Source organism: Nyctereutes procyonoides, unplaced genomic scaffold (genome assembly GCF_905146905.1).
Source record: "Nyctereutes procyonoides isolate TBG_1078 unplaced genomic scaffold, NYPRO_anot_genome, whole genome shotgun sequence".
Taxonomy (NCBI): domain Eukaryota; kingdom Metazoa; phylum Chordata; class Mammalia; order Carnivora; family Canidae; genus Nyctereutes; species Nyctereutes procyonoides.
The window spans coordinates 37,358,278-37,381,137 of record NW_026575043.1 but is presented as its reverse complement, the minus strand read 5'-3'; the positions used below and the strand labels follow the sequence as shown (position 1 = coordinate 37,381,137).

The window sequence follows — 22,860 nt, the reverse complement described above, 5'->3', positions numbered from 1 at the left end:
TCTGACCTGAGGGTCCCTCACGGGCCCTCGGGGTCTCTGCATCCCTCTGAGTGACCACCACACCCTCGGGCCCCACCAGGTAGGGATGTCCTCACCCAGCTGCTGACAGCACTACCCTCAGGATGCTCATAGACCCCAGGTACCCAGGTGGCCCCTGCCTCAGTGCCACGAGCAGCCCACACCCATGCCCGAAATGCCCAGGGCATGGAGAGCCATCCCTCTGCCAAGTGGGACCTACTCCTTGGCCCCAAGACCATGTTGCTTGGAGCCCAGAAAAGCGGCCCTGGGGCGCCCGGCCCGCAGGGAAGGCTCACTGGGGTGGAAGAAGGGGGAGCTGGGCCCTATGAGGGGCTCTGCTCTGGGTGAGTTTGGGGTGCAGTCACGTGTGTGGGGGAGTAGCCCTGGAGGCTGGAAGGGAGGTTGACAGCTCGGCAGGACATGAATGGGGACAAGGCCCAGACCAGGCATCCGGTTGCTGGTCTATGTAGCAATCCAGGAAATACACAAAACCCCTATGATTACAGGCACTGTTATGGGTGCTGGGAACTGCAGCCACGGCCCCACAGCCCCATTGGGATCCTTAGAGTCTGGCAGCAACAGGGTTAAGAACTGTTTCTGAGGCTTAATCCCCAGGGGTCGGGTGGGTATGGGGGTTCTTTCAGGCCCTCAGCCTGAACACCGTGGTTCTCAGCGTGGAGAAGGGCGCTCAAAGGCAGGGGGTGGATGGAGCCCCCATAGAGGGGACACAGTGCAGGGAGGTACCCAGGAGCACCCAGGGTTGGTGCTGAGCCAGTGGGGGCTCGAGGGGGAGAGGGTGGGCAGCATGATGCAGGTGCAACCAAGGCAGAAAGCCCAGTGCACAAGGCACCGCAGGGGCTTTGGGTGCCCAGGAGTGGTGGTGGAGGCTGAGCAGCTGATGGGGTGGGGGGTGGCCCAGGCTGTCCTACAGAGGACATTTTGTGCCAGGCAGGAGCACTGAACAGAGACTTGCAATCTGCCCTTGAGGCCTTTGACGCTGGGGGCAGGAGGTGTGGGGGCAAACGGGTCCACAAATAGCCATACGTGGTATGGAGCTGTGGGTGCCAGCGGCTCAGGGGGGCAGTGGTCTGGCAAGGGGAAGGGGTGATGATGGTCCTGGTGGGGGACCCACTGTGCTGGGAAATGGGGGTGGGGGGTTAGCCTCCAGGGCCTTAGGGGACCAGGGCAATGGCAAGGAAGGGGCTTGGCCCTTCATTCAGTCTTTTTTAAGGCAGGTGGTGGCTTTGTTCTTTGGGTTCAGTTGGGAGTCTTAATTGGGCTGCAGCCCCAAGAAAGTATACAGACGGCCTTGGGCTGCGGCCACCATGCTGGGTGCCTGAGCGTTTTTCTGGATGGAGAGAAGGTCTGTGTCTTTCAAGGTTTTCAAGGAAATCTAGCCTCTTGGAGAAGGGGAAAGAAACAGCTGCAGGTGATCGTGAAGACAGGAGGCTGGGCTCCCCCTCTGTCCTGTGTGCACCCAGGGGCTCTCCAGGGCTGTGCCAGGCAGTGACGGTGTCAGGGGCCTAGGCTAAGGACACTGTATCCACGGGGCAGGCCTGCCTTGCTCCCAGCACTGTGTGTTTCTAGGGTTTCTAGCTCCTCTTGTTCTTCTGCCCACACCCACTTTGGTGCCGTGTGAGGTTCTGGGCAGAGGGACATCCCAGCCAATGGGAAAGGTCAGGCTATTTGATGAGGCATTGCTCTGAGCAGAAGGCTCGGGGCTGACCAGGCTGTGACGCAAGGCCCAGGTCAGGGGCCCGGGTGAGGCCCCAGGACAGTGGCGGATCACATCTGCCAGCCACATGGTGCTCCTGTGGTCAGCTCTCCGGCCTTCCGCCTTTTTCTGCCATGTCCTGAGGCTGGTGATAGCCTGTGCTCTGGGGCCTTCCTGAGGCCAGGATCTCGGGCTGCTAAGTCTGTCATCTCCAGGGCAAGGTGGCAAGTTCCTTCAGCATTGGCCTGGGCTCCCAGACCATCTGTTGGCAAGCTTTGTCAGCCCAGCCTGTGCCCACAGGTGTGGCAGGATGTGGGAGGCGGGATGCCTCAGCCCCGAGTTGGTCCCGTGTTTCATGGAGGTATTTGGCTATCATCTCTGCTATCTGAACCTGTCAACTAGGAGGTGGCCCAAGTGTCCTCAAAGATGGGCCCAAGGCCAAGCCTTCCCTCGTCTGAGGCTCTTCCTGGCCCTCCCTGCCTCCCCCCCCTGCCTCTCTCCTCTCTGTTCTGGCCTTCCTGGCCTTGTTTTCCTCACACACTCTCCTGTCTCTGGCCTTAAGTGTGTGACCACCCTGGCCCGGCCTGTCCCCGCCCTTCAAGTCTCATCTCAGGCATCACCTCCTTGAAAGACCTTCCTTGACCCCAGCACCAGCACACCCCTCTATTGCAGCCTGTCTGTCATTACAGATGGGTCCCCACCTGTGTGCTAGTGAACGACTGCCCAGTTGGGCTGGGGGCATGAACGGCAGGACAGGCAGCCCCACGAAGGCCCTCACATCTCTAGGCTGCTCCCGGCCCTCTCCCCGGGGTGGGGGATGCACAGCTGGGTGGGGATGGCACCCCCCAGCCTGGCTGGGGAGGGGTTCTCTGGAAGGCCTGTATTTGCCTCCTGGAGGCAGCCGGGCTCTGGAGCTGCTCAGGGCATTTTCTAAAGGGAGGGGAGAGCAGCCAGGCCTGCACCCCACCGCTCCCGCCACCCTGGTCTCAGCAGGCCCGGGGAGGTGGTTGTTCCCCAGAAAAGGAAATTCTTCGTGAGAAACTCAAGCGAGGCTGGAAATTCACTGGATTCCAAATAGTTGTGACCTTTCATGCTCTACCAGCAATATCTCAGGATGGAAAACAAACAGGCTGCTGAGGAAAGACAATAGCCCCTGTGGTTCCTCCGGCCGCTGGCCGTGCGGTGGGCTGGCCGCCCGGGGCAGAGCCGGGCCAGGCGGAGAGCAGAGCCTGCCCCTGCGGCGCCCGCACGCAGTTCTGTCCCCGCCGCCTGCCCGCCCCCCTGTGCCCCTGCCCTCCTCCCACCTGACGGAGCGAGCGAGAGCGAGTGCAGCCATCAGGACAGGACAGGGCCGCCCCGGTGCCTTCTTTTCAAGGGCCCTCAACTGTCCCCGGGCCCCAGCAGAGGCACGAGAGCCAAGAGCCAGCCACGCCGAGTTTTGCAGAAACCAAGGGAACCTGGTGGCCCAGCACCAGGCTCTGGACCGGGCTCCTCGAGATCTTTTTTCCTGCTCGGCTCCTGAGGCCTCCAGGAGCCTCGTCTGCTCTGACAGCGGGCTGGTGGAGCCCCCCACCCCCATGCCTGGCAGACGAGCCACAGCCACCGCCACCACCTCCCCCAGCCCCCCCCCCCCCCCCCCCCGCCGGTATCTGCGTCAGCACGTTGCCAAGGGTAACGTCGGGATCTCTAGGCTCCTGGGCGTGGAGGGCTGCAGAGGGCTGCAGGGAGCACAGGGCAGCACCTGAGCAGGGGAGGCCGATTCCGGGGTGTCTGTGGACCATGGCAAGGAGCAGATGCAAGGGGCCACGCCCAGCCTTCATAATGATTCCCCGCCCTGATCCTGAAAGGATTTAAGGGGTCCTTGGGCCTGCCTGGGGCCCCACCCCCCTCTACAGTCCTGGCAGGTGCCTGGGGACTCCAGTCAGGTGGGCATCTACTGTCCCTACAAGGGGTCCCCTCAGAGAGGCCAGGAGGCTAGAGCACAGCCCATGGATGTGTCACCTGCCCCATCCTGTGAGGTGGCAGCTGTGCCTGCTGTCCCAGTCACGGGGCAGGCAGGACAGGTGGGGGTGCCCGGGCTTAGGACGAGTCATGGTCCCTCCCTGAACCACACCTGCTATCTGCAGCCAGGCCTCCCTGCCTCTGGCCGCCTTTTGTGGGAATGCCACTTCCTGGCAGCTCTGCCTGCCTGTGGGTCCGTCCCATGGCCTCTTCCAGGAGTAAAGAGAGACAGAGCTTTAGACTCAGAGGCTCAGCCATGGCCCCACTCAGGCACGGAGGCCTGCTGGCTAGCCACCCATCCCACCGTGTCAGCCCCGAGAAGCTACATGGCCAAGGCCCCACGCCAGGCCCCTCACTCAGCTGCCCGTGCAGGGGCTCTGCTTCCTCCCCTCTAGTGCCCCAGCAGGTGGGACCCCAACACCCTGCTGGAAATCTCAGACGGCAGGGGGGTGGGCACTTGCCCCCCCCACCTCTGCCCCTACAGATCTGCTAGTGGACTGCATGGTGGCTTAATGGTACAGGCACTCTTTAGAAGGGACAGATGAAAAGGCCAGGCTATAGAGCATCACAGTGTTCTCACATGAAGACCCACAGGGAGCTCCCTAGTTGCCCATTTTCCGGCAGAGCTATTGGTGTTCTGAGCCCTGTAGAGGGCCTGCTGTGCACCTGCTGTAGACGTGCTGTGCAGATGCAAGGCCCGGACTAGAGGCCAGACGCTGAGGTGAACCCAGCTTTCCTGAAGGCACAGGTTGCTGGGGCGGGTGGGGGGAGGGCAGGGGGCACACACCCAGCACAGTGGTGGTATCATTTCTACAAACCTCATGCTGCCTAGGGACACCTGCCCCTCCTTCAGAACCTGGCAGGGAGCAATTCCCAGGGGTGTCCCCTGCTTTGCTTTCATGTAGAACCAACTGTGGCCACAACAGGGTATGGTCTGGGCCACAGCAAGTTTCAGTGTGGGAGGCCTGGAGTCCCCACTTCTCTCTAACAGATAGCTGGCCGACATGTGTGGAAGAGGGTCCCTGGGGTGATGAGTTGAACACGAGGACATGCCCTGTAGGGAGACAAGTTCTGCAGGTGACGGGTGCTACAAAACCAGACTGTGGTTGTCACCTCTGCTCAGCCCCAGCCATTGGCCCCTCCTCATCCTGGGGCCCTCAGCTCCCCTGGGACAGGTCACAGCTCCACCACACCATGAGGCCAGGATCAAAGCGCCGTCATCCACCCACCGTCTGTGGCATGGGCTGTGGACATTAGGCTGGCACACACTGGTACTCAGCAGACTAGATGGGGCAGGAAACATGCAGGCTGGGGGAGAGCCAGGGGTCAGGGCCCTGCCTTCTGAGTGTGTAGCTGCTGGGACACTCAGCCTTTCTGGGAGCCCCTGCAAGTGCCAGGCCCTAGGGGCAGAGGTGTGCAGTGTGCCCCAGAGGAGGGGGCTGCTCAAGGCTGTCCTACAAACTATGTACCTGCACCCCGGCACTGCTTTGTCATTCAGCCCTAACAGGAGCTTGTCTTAGTGCCTTTAAAAGTGGTGTCGTGTCACAAAATGGCACGTTGATGGTGATGCATTGGATTGCAGTGAGATAGGTAGGCATTTACTGATGGTTAGCAAAGCTAGAGATCCCAGAGCTGGGCCAAAGGAGGAGGTGATTAGAAAGGGCAACAGCCAGATGGGGGTGATACCCCGGCTCAGATTTGGAAGGGATCTCACATGTCCTTTAGTGTCCTAACCAGCCAGCTTTGCAAATGGGCAAAGTAGGGCCTATGGATCAGCATCACATGTCCCAGAGCTGAGTCTGGCTCTCGGATGGCAGGCTGACACTGCTCCCTCAGAGATTCCAGGGGACTCTGGAATCCCCATGTCCTGTAGGTACAGGATGCTCCAGGGAGGGCCTGGGGGAATGGACGCTTTCCCCCCCTGGGCCTCAAGAGACTTGAGTAATTGTCAGGGTGAGCACTGCCCTCACCCCATCAGTGGCAGGACCAACAAGCAGCCTGAGCAGAGTACATCCCCACCCTGCCTCCTGCCCCTGACCCAGTCGAAGACATAGATCCAGGAATTGTACCGTGGAGACTTGGGACAGTGCTGGGAAGGCGTGTCACTGACCTGCACGGAGGCCAGCCCTTCCCCACCCCCACCCCAGCACTGATCTCCCTGAGCACCTCCTTCCGATCTCAGGATGTGCCAGGGCCACATCCAAGTTATTACAACCTCCACAAATCATGGATGACCCTGGGACATCAGAGACCTCCTGGACCAGAGCCAGAAGATGGGCCTGCTGGCAGAGGGGCCTGGGTTCCTTGGAGTGGACAGCCCCAGGCGCAGATCCGAGCCACTCTGTAGAGACAAAGGCACTAAGGGGGCCAGGCCACGATGGTGCCTCCCCCTGCAGGTACAGGGGGACACAGGGCTCAGCTGGCCACAGCTCTCCCCAGCGGCATCCCCTTTACAGCTTAGACCAATTCTTTCTCTCTGTGGTTGGCTACAAGGGGGACAGGCACATGTGCACTCACAGCCAGATTGCTGTCTCGGCCCAGAGGCGCTGTCGATGCTTGTGAACAGTACCCTGCCACCTCCATGTGAGCTCATCAGGCTCTGGGCCCATCCAGGGTCCCTTGCTCTGTGGCCCAGGCCTTGTCCCAGCCCCAACAGGGCTAAGGTCACCTGGTTCTCAGCAAGACTCTGGCTGTGAGCCCATGGCCCCCACTCAGCAAGTAGCCAGTGTATCCACCTAGGGCCCTGGCCTTCACATTAGTCCCCAGGGGGTGTGTGATGGGTGAGGGCAAAGCGGAGAAAGGGTAGAGAATGCAGCAGCTATCAGCTGTCACTCCCCCTCAGCACAGCCTGATGCCTATATGTGGCCCCTAGCACTTGAGCCAACTGATATTTCCATTCCTTGGGCTGACACCACCTTCCCTCTGCTCCCAGGGAGACATGCAGCCACTGAGGCCGTTGTCAATAGCAGTTTCCTCCGTTCCACCTTCCCTTTTGCCCTGGAAACTTGAAGGGCTCCCATTTCCTGTCTACCTTGGCACTAGACTCTTTGCCCTGAGTCAGTCCTCCATCAGACATCTCCCGAACAGAAGGACGCGGCGGGGCACTGGGCTCAGGGCCCCCCACCTCCCTGCTGTGCTGTATGACCAGCCCCTCCATCCCAGCTCTACACTGCATAGTGGAGCTTTGGGATCCTAATACAGCCTTTTCATTCCTCCCTGCCTCCTCATCCTTGTCTCCCCAGCGCCGCCATCGAGCATCTCAGCCACTCTTCCACGCTGGTCGCCTCCTGCCATGTCACCAGAGGCCCCTTGCCCCCCAGGGACAGGCCGTTGCTAAGCACAGCTGGGACGCCATCCCCGTTCCTCGCTTCTCCCACCAAGACAGACTTTGCCACTCACTTTGGCAGAATCTGCGTTGGGACGTCCACAGTGTTCCAATCTCTGAGCCAGGCGGCCCTTCCAAAACAGGAAGTCAACCAGTTTGGGCTCTGGTGGGGGCCTCCCTCGGAGGCAAGTTGGGGTCAGCCTCTTGCCCTCGTGCTGGCGAGCCTTGAGGGAGGGGAGCAAGCAAGCGCTCTCCGCACTGTGCCGGCAGAGCTGCCCCCCACACCTGCCTAAGGGGGCACCGAAAGCCAGGTTAGCAGCAGCAGAACCTCCCTCTCTGCACAGCAGCCCGCTGGAGGGCCGCAGCTGGCCAGTACCAGCTCACAAGTGCCAGTTCTTCCATTTTTAGACTCTTGGTGAGCTGTTTGACATCATGCTGGTAGCTCAGAATCATCCAGGAGAGGGTATTCACATCACAGAAATTGGCAAATGCTGCACATCAGCCCCCTCCCAGCCGGCTGTTAAACATTCCGCAACCTACTGCAGCCAGTGACCCCGGCCCTGGCCAGGAGGGCCAGTGCCAGGGCAGGCTCACTGAGAGGTGATTTACAGGATTTGCCGTCCGCATCGTTTTGGAGAGCTGGGCAATGTCCCTCTTTCTGAGACTCAGCAGTTCCCTGTTCTGGCCCGGTGACCGCAGGTGTTATTTCTGTTCACGCTCCTCCCGTTCGAGAACAGTAAATTGCCGGAGTGGCTCCACGCTCGCCCTGGGTTCCCCCTCCCACTCTCCCCAGGCAGATTTACGAGAAGCCTTTCTGTGCAGAGAAGCAGCCTGGGAGCTGGGTGGTTCTGCTTTCTCTTTGTCAGCACGTTAGCAGACTAACGTGAGCCCATCTGCTCAAGCTCAGGCCCGTCCTGTATTCTCCATCTGAGAGGACAAGCCCTGGGATACTCTCATTCAGGAAGCATTTCTTACACACCTCCTGTGTGCAGCGAGCTCCCCGTCTAGGCACAGAAATGATGATGTCCCTTCCTCCCCTGAGGTCAGATGAGAATGGCATCATGCAGCCCCTGAAGGGCTGGGGTGGCCCTGCCAGCACCCACTTCCACTGGCCCCATCCTCAATGCCACCGGCTTCAAGACACTTCTGTGAAACAGCTCTTTGGGTTTCGAGAAGCCAGGAGGGCCTGCTCTGCCCCAGAGACCAACTTGCAGGAGAGAAGGGGCCCCACATATCAGGGGCCGGGATGGATTAGGATGAAGGTGGGAGTAGTGACCTGCACTCAATGTGGACCTTGTAGAGTCCAGCCCGGCTGTGGGGGCCATGGGAGCAGCCAGCAAAAGCAGGACCGAGGGGCTGTCGGGGGGTGGGGAGTGGTGGAGAGCTAGGGCACTGGCTGCCCTACAGAAGGGGCAAGGTTCCAGGTACTGCATCCAGTCCTTAGCAGTCTGGGGTGCTGGGGGTGGACATTGGTGCACACACACCCCGGGATGGTGGAACCAGGGTTCCCTGGAGCAGCTGCATCTCCTACCATCTGTACGCTTCCCCCTCTGCCCCCTGACCCGTTCCAGAGGATTCCCCTTCCACTGGCCGCAGAACATCTCCATCCTGTGCTTACCCAGGATCTTCACAGTGGAACTTCCCCACCTGCATCCCACCCGGCCCCCCCAGGCCAGGGGGGTCATTAATTTCCCCAGCACCTTAGTTCTGTTCCCTATGCACACATCAGAACAGCTCTGGGTTTTAAGACACAGATTATTATTGTTTTAAGGGATTTCTATAATCCGAGAACTGAAAAACAACTTGTCTGAGTATCAAGAACAGACTGCGGGGAGGAGTCTGAGAGCGGTGGGGGCCACGCTGACCTAGGGACACTCAGGAACCGGCTAGATGGGGCCTGGAGGTCTGCCATCTGGGGGAGTCCCACAGCTGCCCTGAAAAACATCAGAAACGCTAATAGGGTCCAGGTGGGACCCCCTCTTTGTCCATCTGTAGGGCCCCTGAGGCCCCACTGGCTCTGACGGTCTAGAGTTTCTGGGGAGATTGGAGTAACAGCTGAGGGGAGGGGAGGGGCCCTGGGCATCTGAGGGGGACACTGAGGATGTAGCAAAAGGCACCCCTACTCCCTGTGCATGGCTCCCAACTGGACACATGTCCTCAGGCCCAGAGAACAAGCTCTGGCTGGCCCGGGGGCCCGGGCTGCAGCTCCCCCTGACCCTGCCTTCCTCACCTCCAGTTGGCATCGCTCGGGCTCATGCACCTTCTCTAATTTCATTAATAAAGCCACAGTCAGCCAGAGGCCCTGGGCCGACTGAGGCAACCTTTAGTTCTTGGATGGCTTCCCACCCTTGGACCAGCAGGAAAGGCATTAGGGGGAGACTTCGACTCCATAGCTCTTTATTCAGTATCCACCAGGCTCACAGGCACACCCCCCGTGGCTCCTCTCTTAGCCTTGTCTGCCCAAGGATGATAGGACCCCAGGAGGCGGGAGGGAGCAGTACCTGGCCACATGTGGCCCCTGGTCCTGCACAGCCTCTGCTTGGATGATCGGGTCCGACCTTGGCTTCCTCATCTGTAAAATGGGACAGTCCCTCAGCTCAAGGACAAGACCTAATTTTGGTGATACCTGCCTTTACCTGGGCTTGGTGCCCACGGGGTCTGGAACCGTGGGGCTCGTGCTCTGATGGAAGGGAGTACAGGCCTTGGAGTTCAGACCCTGGGCAGCTCAGCAGGGCAGTGAACCTCTCCCGGCCCCCCACGGCCTCCCCTGTGCCCCTGCCTAGTACAGGTGACAGGGAAGGCGGTACGGGATTCAGCACAGGCCTGTGGGGAACACAGTACTCTCCTGCCATTTCATTTCCCTCTCACAAGAGACAGCCATGAGCAACCCCTGGACCAGCACGTGGGCTGAGCCAGCACATGGCTGAGGTCCCCCAAGACCAGGGCCGGCCCACCGCAGAGTGGGCAGGGGCCACGTGATTCTCCAGGGTGGTCTGTTCCCCACCTCTTGGAAGCCATCCCGCCCACCTCCCCCTCGGTCCCACGTGGGCCTCCTAGGACCAGACTGCCATGTCCCCCAGGACATGACACCACAGAGCCATCAGGATGTGGGCAGTGCTGGACGGGCCTGTCACGCACGGTCTGCTCTGACACTCAGATGCTCTGACCAGGGGACCTGGCGTAGAGCTCTCAGAGCCAAGGCAGTAGGGCACTGCCAGGCCTGGGACAGAACATGTTCCATCCAGGGGCATCCCGGTCCCCCAGCGACACTGGTGCAGGGAGGGCAGGAGGTCTCTTTGCTCAGCAAGGAACCCATGGAGGTTGGAGGCCTGATGACCCCCTGTCTGTCACACTGTGAGTCTAGCCTGTAGTCAGTGAGACCGTGGCCATACCACTGAGTAGCCAGCCTCTGACACACCCTCCCCCCAGGAAAGAGGGTGTCTCATCCCCGCTCCCACCTGGCGCTGTCTGCAGGCATAGCTGCTGGGGCTCTGGAGCCCCACAGTCCAGACTGTCCTGCCCACCTGTAGCCTGGCCTGGGCATCACCTTGAGCCACCCCATGCTCTCTCCCAACGCTGCCTATCCACGACAACGGGCTTGCACACCCCTAGTGAAGCAGAGGGGGACAGGTAGAAGGGGTGAGGTGTTTGGGGGCCCACCCAGGGAGCAGTGACTCCTCTGCTGCACATCCTGAAGACAGACGGTCTCCCAGGTGAAGACAAGGGCCCTTCCTACTTTGTCTCACCTCCCCACCTCACCTGTAAACGGGCCGAGAGGCTTGGCCAGAGCCAGCATGAAGAGAGCCATGTCTGCTGCTGAGAACCTAGCAAGGTATGGGGTGTGCTGATGACAGTAACAGCATCCTGGGCAAGATAAAGCCTGCAGCTCCCGCCTTGGGCAAACGCAGGGATGGGCACTGGGCCAGCAGCAGCCATTCCCAGGCTGGAGGCCCCTGTCGTGGCAGTGCCTGGGATCCACGGAGGGTCCCACGGCCTGCAGAGTTCCCTAAAGCATGTCCCGATAATGTGGCTGCACCAGCACACATGTAGGTCGTCCCTCTGTGGGAGAGGCTCTGCCCCCAATCAGATTCTTACCGGGGCTGACACCCCGGAAGACTACACTAGCCCCTTTCACCCCCTGCAGATGGAGAAGCCAGAGCTAGGGCAGTAATGGCCCATAGGTAGAGGTTCCCCATTAAGACGTCCCGTCCCCAGTGTCCCATGTCCCTTCAGGAACTGGCTACAGTGCTTTCAGTAGCCTTTGCCCCTGGAGGCGTGGCATAGGGCTCGGCCGGGGAACAGCAGCACACTCCTTGCTGAAACAGGGTCAGGCAAGGGTGTTAGGCTGGTGGGCTCCAGGGGGTCCCCGGAGCTGAAAACGCAGAGAGGTGTTTACACTCCAGTTTCCTCTGTCAGTGACAGTGACGGTCGGCAAGCCCCGGGCCAGCCTTGTAATCTGTGTTGCCAGCTTCCAGCCTGCACGAACCTGCGTCCTGCTGTTTGCTAATTTCCCGTCAGTGACTGACAGCAGGGGGACTTGGATCAAGCTGGCAGGATTTAACAGGAAAACAAATAGGAAACAGTTCTCATTTCAGCCGCAGCAAAAGTGGCTGGGGCTCTGAACTCTGAAAGAAGGATTCCTCCCTAGGGTGGGGACGGTGGGGAGCAGGCAGGGCCACGGCCTAGACTCCAACGCTGCCAGTGGCCTGCTGGATGGCCCGGGCCCCTGCCCTCTCTGGGCCAGAGCATGAAGGAAGGGAGCAGAAGGTGGGAGCTCCAGGCCCTTTCAGAGCACATGCTTCCCACGTTGCCCTGAGAATTTGCTGCCCCAAACGAAGAGTCGTTTCTCATTCCTAAGCTACCCCTCAAGTGACAGGACGCTCCTCACTCACGTCACGCTAACCCGGGGGCTCTCCCTCCCCAGGGCTGTGCCAATACTTGTGGGAGCGGGACAATCCTTTCCATCTCTAAGATCCTATACGTCATTGGTTCTGAGGTTTAGGGAGAGCAGAAAGCAAAACCAAACGATTGTATATTCAGGGTGCTGGTTTCCTGGTTGGCCCCCTCAGGCTCCCAGGGGGACAGCTCCAGTCAGCCGGGGCCTCCGGGGTGTTGTGTGGCTTGGGCTGCCCAGGTCCAGGACCCTGATCCCTTGTGCAGCTCCTGGAGTCCAGGCAGTCCCCGGGGCTAGGGCACAGCATGGGCTCTCAGCTCGGATGGCTGTGTGGGCTGTGGTTGGCCACAGAAAAAATGGAAGGAGGCAAGCTGGGCCGACCACACTTGCCTCGAGGCACTTGGCTCTCAGCCCTGTGCCAGGCATCGTGGGAAAGTCAGTGGTGGCCTCAGCCCTTCTCCAGGGGCTGGCATCCAGGGGAAGATGAAGGTAGAGGACAGAGACGAGGCCCCCAGACACAGTCATGGGGCCCTGCATGCAAACCTCTAGGCCTCCCACCCTGGCAGGGTGTGGCCCCCACCACACATATGGGAGAACTCAGGTTCTAAGAACAAGTTCCCCAGGTGGCCCAGTTCGGCCCTCCGTCACCTTCTAAGCAGAACCCGTGGCTCTCCCCTGCCATGGGGGGAGGGGCGGGGGGTGAGAAGCTGCTACCCTTGCTATTACTTTGGGTCACCCTAATCCCATCCACGTACACATGGGAAAACCAGGGACCAGCAAACAGAATGGCCCACGGAGGGTGGGTGCCAAGCTGGATGGGAAGCGTCAGAAGCCGGTAGTCTGCAGCTGAACTGCATGAGGCAGGAAGTGGCTCTCCCCTATCTCTAGCAGGTTCGGAGGGGTTTGGGCTATTAGGACCCGAGATTCAGCTTTACCGGCAGCCTGTTATCTTGTTTAAACAGCCTTTGCTGTTTGAAGTGGCAGGCCTGGCCAGTGCTCTTACTACAAGCGTTGCAATTGTCACTGGACCCGGGGGCATGGGGACTGGCAGGCAGTGACTGACTTCTGCACTGGTTGGAACATACCCCCACCCCCAGAGAAGCCCCATCTGTTGTTGGCCCGAAGCCTGCAGGGCTGAGCCCTTTAAAATGGGCCACTCCTGACCCTCCTGTCCCCTTCCCTCCCGCCCAGGGGTGCAGCAAGGAGGGCAGGAGAGATGTGGGAAAGAAAAGGAGAGAAGGTGGTGGGAAGGTTAAGGGCCGCATGAAAACCCAGGACCGTCCAAGGGCATGAGGTGTGCCACCCTGAGTTGCTAATCTTTCTGGGCCACATGCTAATCTCCACTCCTGCCAGGGAGTCCTGTGGCCTCAGGGCTGTTTGTCTGCAGGTGGCAGCAAGGCTGGCGGCAGTGGGAGCAGCAGCCCGGCAGGCCCACCCCCAGGTGCAGACAGTGACACACTGTGGAGTCAGGACCTGGGGCCACCACACAACCCCCCCGCCCAGGGTTGGCCACAGGGGACTGAAACAGGAAAATAAAACCCGAGACTGCATCCCCCAAGACACAGGTAGTTCCTGATCGTTGTAAAGCCGGAAGAGCTCCTACTTATCAAACGCCTTTTCAGCTCATTCTGCCAGATTGATCCGCTGAACAAGAGCTGAAGTGAGAACACAGGCCAACTGTCAGTGAAAGACCAGGGCAGCGCAAGGCCCGTCTCGGGGAGGGAGGCAGGTCCTGCTGTCCGTGGTGGCCCCAGCCACACGTTGGCTGTCCTGGGCCCAGGAGGAGGCTGGGGGCAGTGCGAGGCCCGCAGGCCATCTGTGGGCCAGGCCCTGGGCGGTGCACCTGTGCGGGAGGGCAGGGCAGGGGCCCTGGGCGCCCGGGGCCCCTCCCACCCCACCCTGGCCCCCGCACACGCACCTGCCACACCTAACGCATGCCCACGGCGTGCGCCATCTGGCCCTGCTGTCCTCACCCCGGTTCAGCAGACCGCCCTGGCTGGGCGCTGGAGAGACCAGTGCGCCTGACAGACGGGGCACTGTGCTCACGGCAGATGATGAGCAGGACAAGAACAGGGTCCGATGGCGCCGCCAGAAGCTGTTTCGCAAATTAACAGACAGTTAAGGTCGGGACTAGGAGGTGCTTCAGGTGGGGGTCAGGAAGGGCGTGGGAGAGCCCACCCTCTCTGTGGGAACCCCAGGGAAGGACAGCACAGTGGCGGCGGAAGCCCTCACGCAGGGAGGGAAGGATGAGTCCGGAGCTAGTGGAAGGCGCCAGATCATCCGCAGCCATAGAAGTGACTGGGAAGGGTTCGGGAGACTCAGAGCAGAAAGCCAGGAGACGGTCTGGCAAGAGATAAAAGTGGGAGCGCTGGGATGGACAGGTGTGGACAGATCCCAGCTGCGTCTGGAGGTACCATCAGTGGGACAGGGTGGCGGCAGAGTCACAGCCTGACACTGGGCCCTCTGCGGGCCGTCGCCACCACGCCCCGCCCCAGCCTCAGCTAAGGCTGTGCCCACAGCCTGGGATGCCGCTTGCCCCGGTGGCCGAAGTCGGCCCCTTCCAGCCCAGACTTGGCCCATCGCTCTGTGCCGCCTGCCCTCAAGCTTGCATGGTGTGGTGCCGGACAGTTAGTGGCACATGTGTCCTTCCCCTAGGGGGACTCCGTATAAGCCTCCACTGCTCTTTGCTCTTTGTCCGTCCCTTGTCCCTCAAGGCAGGAATATGCACGACACTAAGTAGGAGCTTAAGGTGTATCCAGGTGACCGACTGGGGTCCAGAGCAGAGGAACGAGAAGGGCAGCCAAAGCAGCGGCAGGGAGAGGTTGGGCCTGCATCTCCGCACCGCACTCAGACAGTGGTGCTCAGTGAGTGGGGTGCTGGGCCTCCAGCCTCCTCACATCATCGCCTATTGACCACGTTTCTATTGTGACTCATTGCATGATAGCCTAAAATAACCGCTGTCTCCTGACTAGCAGGACCCAAGGCTGGTAAAGTTCAAGGAGAACCAAGGCGGCCCTCCATGGGCCTGGCCGCACAGTGGGTGGGCAGTCGTGTTGGAGCAGACAGGAGTCTGAGGGCTCCTTGCCCAGGCCCCTGCCCTCTAGGGTCGCATCCTGCCTTGCTAAGGGGTCAGCCGCTGACCCTCCAGAATGTCCCACATATGCCTCTCAGGGAGCCCTAACGCTGAAATAAGCCAGAGAGAGAAGGGGGTCGGATGGAAGAGGGGTAGATGCTGATCTGAGTGGACAGCCGACCAAGGCTCAGAGAGCAAGGTACTTGCGGTCTACACTGGGGAGACCTGGGGCCACAAGAACAGAGTGGGATAGGAAGGCATCGAGTTTGGGGGTGGTGGTGGGGGTTGCTAAGCAGAAGCAGCCCCTGGTGGCTGTGACAGATGGAGGGGAGGGAGGGACATGAGCTGCTGTCCCTGCGTGTGGACAGGACTGTGTCTGTCTGTCTCGGCCTGGGCATCCTGAGCCCATGAGGCTTGTGCCTCATGACCTTGAGGGCCTCAGTTTGGCAGGGGGTGTGGGGGTTGGGCGATGGACCTGAGCCTGGGCAGCAGTGGGAGGCAGGGGCTGTCCTGAGGGAGAATGCTGCTCCGCCCAGAGGCCCTGAATGCCAGGAGGAGGGGAGGGGGAGCAACAGGGCTTCCTGGCTCTCCCACATTGCCTTGGTGGCTCTCCTCTCTGCGCTGTCCCTGCACATTGGCTCCAGGGACAGTCAGGGGCTCATCAATTCATTAGCTTCATTAATCCAGCTCTCCAGTCTGGCAAGGCAGCATTTAGGTTTGTGGGAGAAAGAAGTGGGAAATGCTAACCAGATAGATCTAGAAGTGACCCTGGTCATCTAAGCTCTGTCCCCGGGCATGCCCCTCTTTCCTGAGGCCAGTAACAGTGAGGGGGATGACAGGCCTGGGTTGCTGTGGCTGTTGGGGGCTCTCCTTGGGGTGGGGTGGTAGGCCTGGCAGCAGGGCCTAGGCAGGCCAGGTCAACCCTCTGAGCCTCACTTTCCACATCTCTAGAATGGGAATATTGGGAGGAGCCCCTTAGAGCCTCTTCTCTGAGATGAACAGAGCTGGACATCTAGGCATCATGGTAGCCCCCACACAAAGGAAGGAGCAAGGCCCAGAGCCATCAGGGCCAGTTGTTGAGGATGACACTGCCCAGGGCAAGGCACTATCCGGTGCTCCTTCAGTAACGCTGCCAGCATCTAACCTCCTCTCCCATCAGGAGGCCCCCTCTTCCCTGCCTACTACCCTGTCTCTCAGGAAATGTGGAGTCCCCTCAACTCCCAGAGACCTTTCCCTACCCTCCCAACAAGTACACAGTGATGGACAACATTTCTCAGGCCAGCCAGCCAGGGCCAGGCCCGTGTGCCCCTGTGAAGGGACGCCTGGCCCAGCCTGAGGATCAGCAGCCTCCTGCCATCGGTCTGTGTTGCTGTGTGAGGCGGCGCTGAGGGTGGAGGCTTGCTCCTCAGTTGTCATGGAAACAGCAGTGAGTCTGCTGAGCATCTGAGTACTCAGCTCAACGGAGGGAGGGGAGCAGCCACCCTGGGTGGCAGCTGCTATGACAGACTCTCAGCAGCTCAGCATTTGGAGGGCCCGAGGAGCTGCCGCGCTCCTCAGCCTGGTGAGCAGAGGGCCACTCGAGGCCACCCTGCCCTCCGGCTCCCTGTGGGCAGCCAGACCACAACCACATCTGCCCTCTTGTCCGCACAGGTTCGTGGTGATTTCCCTCCAGGCCCGGGTGAGCCAGCACACGGGCCCTGCCCTCCAGGAGACGCTTCCAAAGAGGGGACACACACAGGGGAAGGGGGTGGAGAAACACGGATTCCAGCAGGCGACAGCCTTGAGCTGGGGCTGCCTGGGGAGCTCCAAGCATCCTGTCCCCATCCCCGCAGGCGGGAGCCAACATGACTCAGGCCTCCTCCACCTGCTCCCACACTGGGCCTTTGCCGGGGAGCAGCCCTGCTGCCTCCCTGCATGGTTTCTATCTGTCTGCCCGTCCCTTTCTTCTACCATCACCCCCCGAATGCATCCCAAGCTCCTCGAATCTAGAAAAGTGTGTACAGTGGCTTCCTCCTCAGGCTCCAAAGGAGAGTGGCAGGGCCGGGGAGAGGCCTCCCCGGAGCACAGCCACCTGTCAGGGGCACAGCCACAAACCTCCAGGCTCGGGCCAGGTCAGGCAAGGCAAGCTCAGCCCAGCAGTCAAGGGAGACCCCAGAAAGTCTCAGGCGCTGCCTGTTGTCTGCGTGGGGTGTGGTAGGGCATGGAGACAGACGCCAGGCTGGCAGGAAATGCTTCTCTGCAGAGGTGAATGGTGAAGGAGCCCAGGAAGGCTGCTTGACCACAGTTCCTCGTTGTGGCCGTAGCTCCTCTGAAAGGAGAGCAGAGTTTCCTGTCTTTGTGACAACAGCACAAGGCCTTGTGCCCAGGTGAGGCTCTGCAGGTCCTAGCATCCCTCTTGCCCCCGGATCCCACCCTGTCTCCTGCTTCTCCCAGTACCTCTCCCTCCTCCACTGCTTCCCTTAGGGATAAGCCCCCAAGGCACAGTGTGAGGAGGCCTCCAGCCTGGTCTGGGGCTCTCGTTCTTCTTGCCACCACTACCCTGTTCCCACGGGAGCCCTCCTACCTACATTCTTCCACCTGAGGGTAGATACAGGCCAGGGTCTTGGACCTCTGAGCTCCCCCTGGACAAGCTGGAGCCCTGAAGAGAATTGCACCCTGGAAGAATGAGGACCCTCAGTGGACTGGCTCTGAGCCACCAGGCAGCCTGCAATCTGGGCCCGACTTGGCCTCTTCCTCACAGAGCCTTAGGCTGGGGCACCCAACGGTCAGCCTCCACCTGCTTCCCGAGGCCCCCCAGCAGGGCCACCTGAGCACCCCCAGGCCATCCTAGACTTCTCTGCAGCTTTACATGAAGAGAAACACACACATACTCCTCTCACCCCCCAAAGACCTGCCCCCTGCCTCCCCTCTTCTTTGGAGACTAAGAATAAGCTGTTTCCCTGAGTGATTGACACCATCCTTGGAGTGATTTTACTCTGGAGGCACAACCCTGTCTTGATACCAGTCCGTAGCTACAAATGCATCTAACACGTCACACCCACCCTGTGAGCCTTCCTGCCAGGAGGTCAGGGCACAGGTCTGAGGGCGGGGCTCACTCGCCCTCCTCCCGCTGGAGAAGTCTGGGGACCCCAAAGCCCACTTTGCCTTGGTAGGGCTCAGGATGGGCCAGGGAAGTAGAGGCTCCTCCCACCCTCCAGGCCCAGGGCACAGGATCCTGCACCCCACCTGCCTCCACTGGTGATGCAGGGGGGAGGGGCAGTTGACACTGCCCACTGGGACATGCCACTCACTGGGTCAGCTCTCCCCCACCCCAGACCACACCCTGCCAGCTGATAGGCAGCCCCCAACTTGGGTGCCCCCAAGCTTCCACCACAGAGGGAGCCCAGAGGGCCAGAGACATGGCTGTTACTTTGTGAAGGGTACCAATTTGATGTCCAGTCCCAAATGAAGCCTCCCCTTTGGCCCATCCAGCCACGGCGCTGCCAGGCAGCCTCAATGCCCTGGTCCCGCCCTCAGCGCCCTCGGAACCTGGCACCCTGCTGCTTGGGGCCAGGCCCCGTGGCTCAGCTGTGGGGTGGGCAGCCATGGGGCTGCCTCCATCCACGGTGAATGGAACTCATTCATGTGCATGGCCCAGCCTCCCAGCCCTCCTTCCAGTGTGAAAAGCTGAATTCGCAGTTCCCATGAACAAACACTCCAGGCTTCACTACAATGGGCAGACTTGAGCTTAACCAGGTTACAACAAAACTGAGGCCTCATCCTAGAGATGAGGAAACTGAGACCCAGGAAAGGACAGAGACTCCCCAGGCTCTGGAACCCCAGCTGAGCCAGGGCCAAGGCCTGGCCCCCCACTGCATCCCCTCCACCACCCCTCCCAGCTTGCCTACGCTGCAGCTCCATGCCTTTCCCTGCCCTACCCACCCCCCCTCTAAGGCCCAATAGGGAGGCCCTCTCTTCCAGGAAGCCTCCCCTTTTATCTCAGTCATGCTCATGATGGCTACTTGCAGCCACAGTGCCTGGCCATGGGGACTCATCTTTCTCTGCATGTCACACTTTCATCCTCAGCCACCCTGTGAGGAGGCACACTAACAGACCTCATTTTATGGGGGGGTGGGGGAGACTGAGGCTCAGGGCAGCTAAGAACCAGTGGCTGGCAGATCGAGTTCACCCTCATCGGCCACTCCCCAGCCACCACATCACCTCATTTATTTCATCCTGCCCAGGATGGGCTCGTTGAAAACAGGGCTGTTGGCTCATTTCTCCATCTCCCTTAGGCTTAGAACAACATCACACATAGAAGGGCCCCTGGAGCAGGTCTTCCAGGGAGATAAGGAAGGAGTGAGGAATGCACGGGCTCAGCAGTGAAGGGTGTTGAAGTATTGGCAGGCTGGGGTTTCCAGGTCCCGAGCCCCAGGGTTCAGGCTGGTCCCAGGAAGAGTTGAAACCTTGACATCACCTGCATTTTATGTGAGGTCTAAGGCTGGAGACCCCTGTGGACGCCTGGTTGGGCCATCTGGCCTCGCCCTGTGCTGTGACCACCGTGAGCCCTCCACCAGACCCTGGGGGTGTGGGAACCTGGTGGAGAGGGAGCAGACAGGGAGACAGGATGGGTCAGTACAGGGCAGTCCCCCAGTTGGCCTCCCCTGTGTTCCTAGGGTCTGGTTGATGGCCTGTTCAGCATGAGTTGGCATTTGCATATGGCTGCCCCAAACCAGTGTGACCTTGGAGGGTAGGCAGGTACTGGTCCTGTCACCCCTGGAATGTGTGTCCACACAGGAGAGGAGGGCATTGGGAACAGGATGAACTGGACCAGTGTCTTAGGAGGACTATAGAGCTGGGAGCTGGCATGGAAACCAACGCTAAATGTGCCCAGACCCGGGGGCCCCAAAGGGAGCAAGGAGCAGTGTCTGCACAGCCTGCTTTTTCCTGGAACAGGACAATGGGGGACCTGTGTGATGATAACAGGGCAGCGAGGTTGGCTGAGCATCTGCATCAGGTCGGGCACACCTGGACAAGTGCCACACAGCCTGTGGCTCAACCCACCCTACGATGGGGTCCTCAAGGGCCAAGAGGTAGGTAGAAGACCCAGGGCCCCACAACCAATGACAAAAACAGCAAGTGTGAGTCCGTGTGCATTTTCTCCACGGAAAGCCACCCCGCTTTGTGAGGCTGGTATCCCTGCCTTCTCTCACATGAGGGGTTGAGGCGCTGAAAAGCAAGCATCTTGCCCAGAGTGACACAGGCTAGAGGCGGTCCATGCAAGGCACCTCGGAGCAGGTGAGGGCCAGGAACAGGGAGTCACATGGAGGGAGAAAGATGAGAACACCCAGATCATGAAGGGCCAGTGTGCCCCTTCTGAGGGGTCCAGATTTTGCTCTAGGAGCTCAGTCAGGAAATGTGGGGTTAGAGAGGGTTTCAGACTGTGCCCATGCCCCTTCCCTATCACTTGGTCCTCAGTCCAAGGTAGTCAGTGAATCATCACATACACGACCTGGGTCCTAACAGAACACCTGTGGTGGCCTGTGAGGAGAGAATAGTAAGGACCCTGCCCCCTGGCACCCTGAGCTACGGGGTGTCTGTCAGGAAGGGTGGGTGCAGTGGATGGAGGTCAGAACCGGAGGCTCTGAGGCCCAGGCCTCTTTCTCTCGCCCACCTGCCCACAGTTTGGTGCTGCTGGAAAGTGATGAGTATGTTACTATGCGGGTTGGCTAGGCTATGGTAAAGAGACGCTGAAGGGTCCCCAGCTCCAAAAGTAGGCCCCCACCCCTAGTCCACCCCAAAGGCGTATTAAGTTGCAGATATGCTGCACACCAGACCCCACACTCACAGATTTTGGAAGCAAGCTGCATGACGCTCAAGAAGCTGGCGCAGGCTTTGGGAGGGAGGTGGGGTGGCCCATAAGCAGGGAGGGCTAGAGGCTGAAAGGAGCCCCCAGGGGGACAGGTTAGAAAGACTCAAGGCAGGCTGGTAGCCTGGTAGTCATTAGCTAGCACCCTTACCTGTTCCCCTGCCTCTCTAGAAACTACAGTGTCCTAGGAAGGCTGAGCTGTGCTCCCCCCAGTAATGTAGAGAGCCGGAATGCACTCAGAGAGGGACCCAAGAACCACAGCCTGGAGGACACCTGCTGGCCCCCCTCCCTCAGGCAGGCTGGTGAGCTCTCAAATCAGTAGGAGACTGAGGCCATGCAGGAAAATGTTGGACAGGACACTGTGCCTGTTGCGAGGCCCTTTCTGTTCATTTGCAAAGTTCGGGGGCTCTCCCTGAGTGTCCAGGGCTGGGTTCAAGGCTGGGTCTCCAGGAACCAGCCCTCTCCCACCCAGCCAGCACATAAGGAAACCCTGCCATGCCAGAGTTCGTGGCCTTGACCTATCAAATCAGGGAAACAGTGGTAACTGGAGGTGCTCAGCCTGGCACTTGCGGCTCTCCTGGCCTCCACTAAAAAGCTAAGGGAACCTACTGCGAGGAGGCAAGCCTCACACCTGTGAGAGTTGGGTCAGGAGGCCATTGGATCTCCAAGCTGAGCAGTCACGGGAGGCTCCCTGAGGAACCAGGTGGCCCTGGAACCCACGGTCAGCACGGAGGCGTTGCTGGCCCCAGGAACCTGTCAGCTGCTGGCTGGCTGAGCCCAGGTCTGCAATCAGGCCTCTTCAAGCAGCCCACGGAGCTGCACCTGCAGTGGGGCCCGTGGCATCCCCACTGAGAGGAGATAACAGACACCCCTGTGCCACTGGCATGGGAGGGTACCTACTGCGCACCAGCAGCCACAGAGCAAGGCCCGACAGACCCAGGCTCTTCTTGCACCGTGCCTTCATTCCTCCTCACGGTGGTCCTGGCATTAAATGCCATGACCATCCCATCTTATAGATGAAGAAACTAAGGCCCAGAGCAGAGAAATGACTTATCTAAGGCACATCAAAAAGCTGACGGTGACAGTGAACACCAGGTCTCCGGCCCCAGACCCTGACTGTACCTGTAACTATGGACAGGGAACAGCCCTTTGGTGACAACAGGAGAGCCTTTGTAGAGCACCAGAACCAAAGGGCAACATTCCCCTCACCACATGCAGGCTCCCCTTCATATCGCAGCTCACCCTGGCATGGGCCTCAAAATGAAGCTAGTCCAGGCCACCATGGCTGCTGTCACGTGGTAGCCACGTGTCAGGTGAAGGCCTCCTCCAAGTTCAGCATGGAGCAAAGACCCCAGACTCACAGGCCAGTGAGCTCCTTAGGAACAGCCCGTTAAGGGCCCCTGGGTGGCTCAGTTAGTTGAGCATCTGCCTTCTGCTTGGATCATGATCTAAGAGTCCTGGGATCAATCCCCACACTGGGCTCCCTGCTCAGCGGGGAGTCTGCTCCTCCCTCTCCTTCTACCCTTCCCCCCGGCTATGCTCACTCGCTCGCTCCCTCTCTCACAAATAAAATCTTACCGGAAAAAAAAAAATCTAAACAGGTCATTAGGTCCAGCCTGGTGACATCCACAGGCCACCTGGGGGAAAGTCTATTCAGTGGCATTGAGCATATTTGGACCCATCTGAGTAGGAGCTTTCTTTGCAAATGGCCAAGAAATGACTTCTTTACCACCCAGGGACTACATGCAGCCACCCAGCTGCCTCCCTCTGTCTGACATGCTTTGTGACAATCACTGATTTCTCACCGTTGGGCAGTTAAGATTCCCACCATTGCCCAAGCTTCTGATGGGAATCATCTGTTCTGCATTATTTATATAAATGAATGTGCAGACAAACCCCAGACTCCTAGAAAGTGCTGTCTTGCTGGTGAACAGGCCCTGGAGAGAGCTGGTGGGCATCAGAGCCCCAGGCTGGCACTGCTGGCAGC

At 59.8% G+C, this 22,860-nt stretch overlaps 2 protein-coding genes across 3 annotated transcripts in view; one reads left to right on the top strand and one right to left on the bottom strand.

Moving 5' to 3' along the window:
- RSPH14 (radial spoke head 14 homolog) overlaps positions 1 to 22,860 on the bottom strand; it is an 82,451-nt gene that overhangs the window by 34,035 nt on the left and 25,556 nt on the right. The window lies entirely within an intron of this gene.
- GNAZ (G protein subunit alpha z) overlaps positions 1 to 22,860 on the top strand; it is a 51,784-nt gene that overhangs the window by 23,421 nt on the left and 5,503 nt on the right. The window lies entirely within an intron of this gene.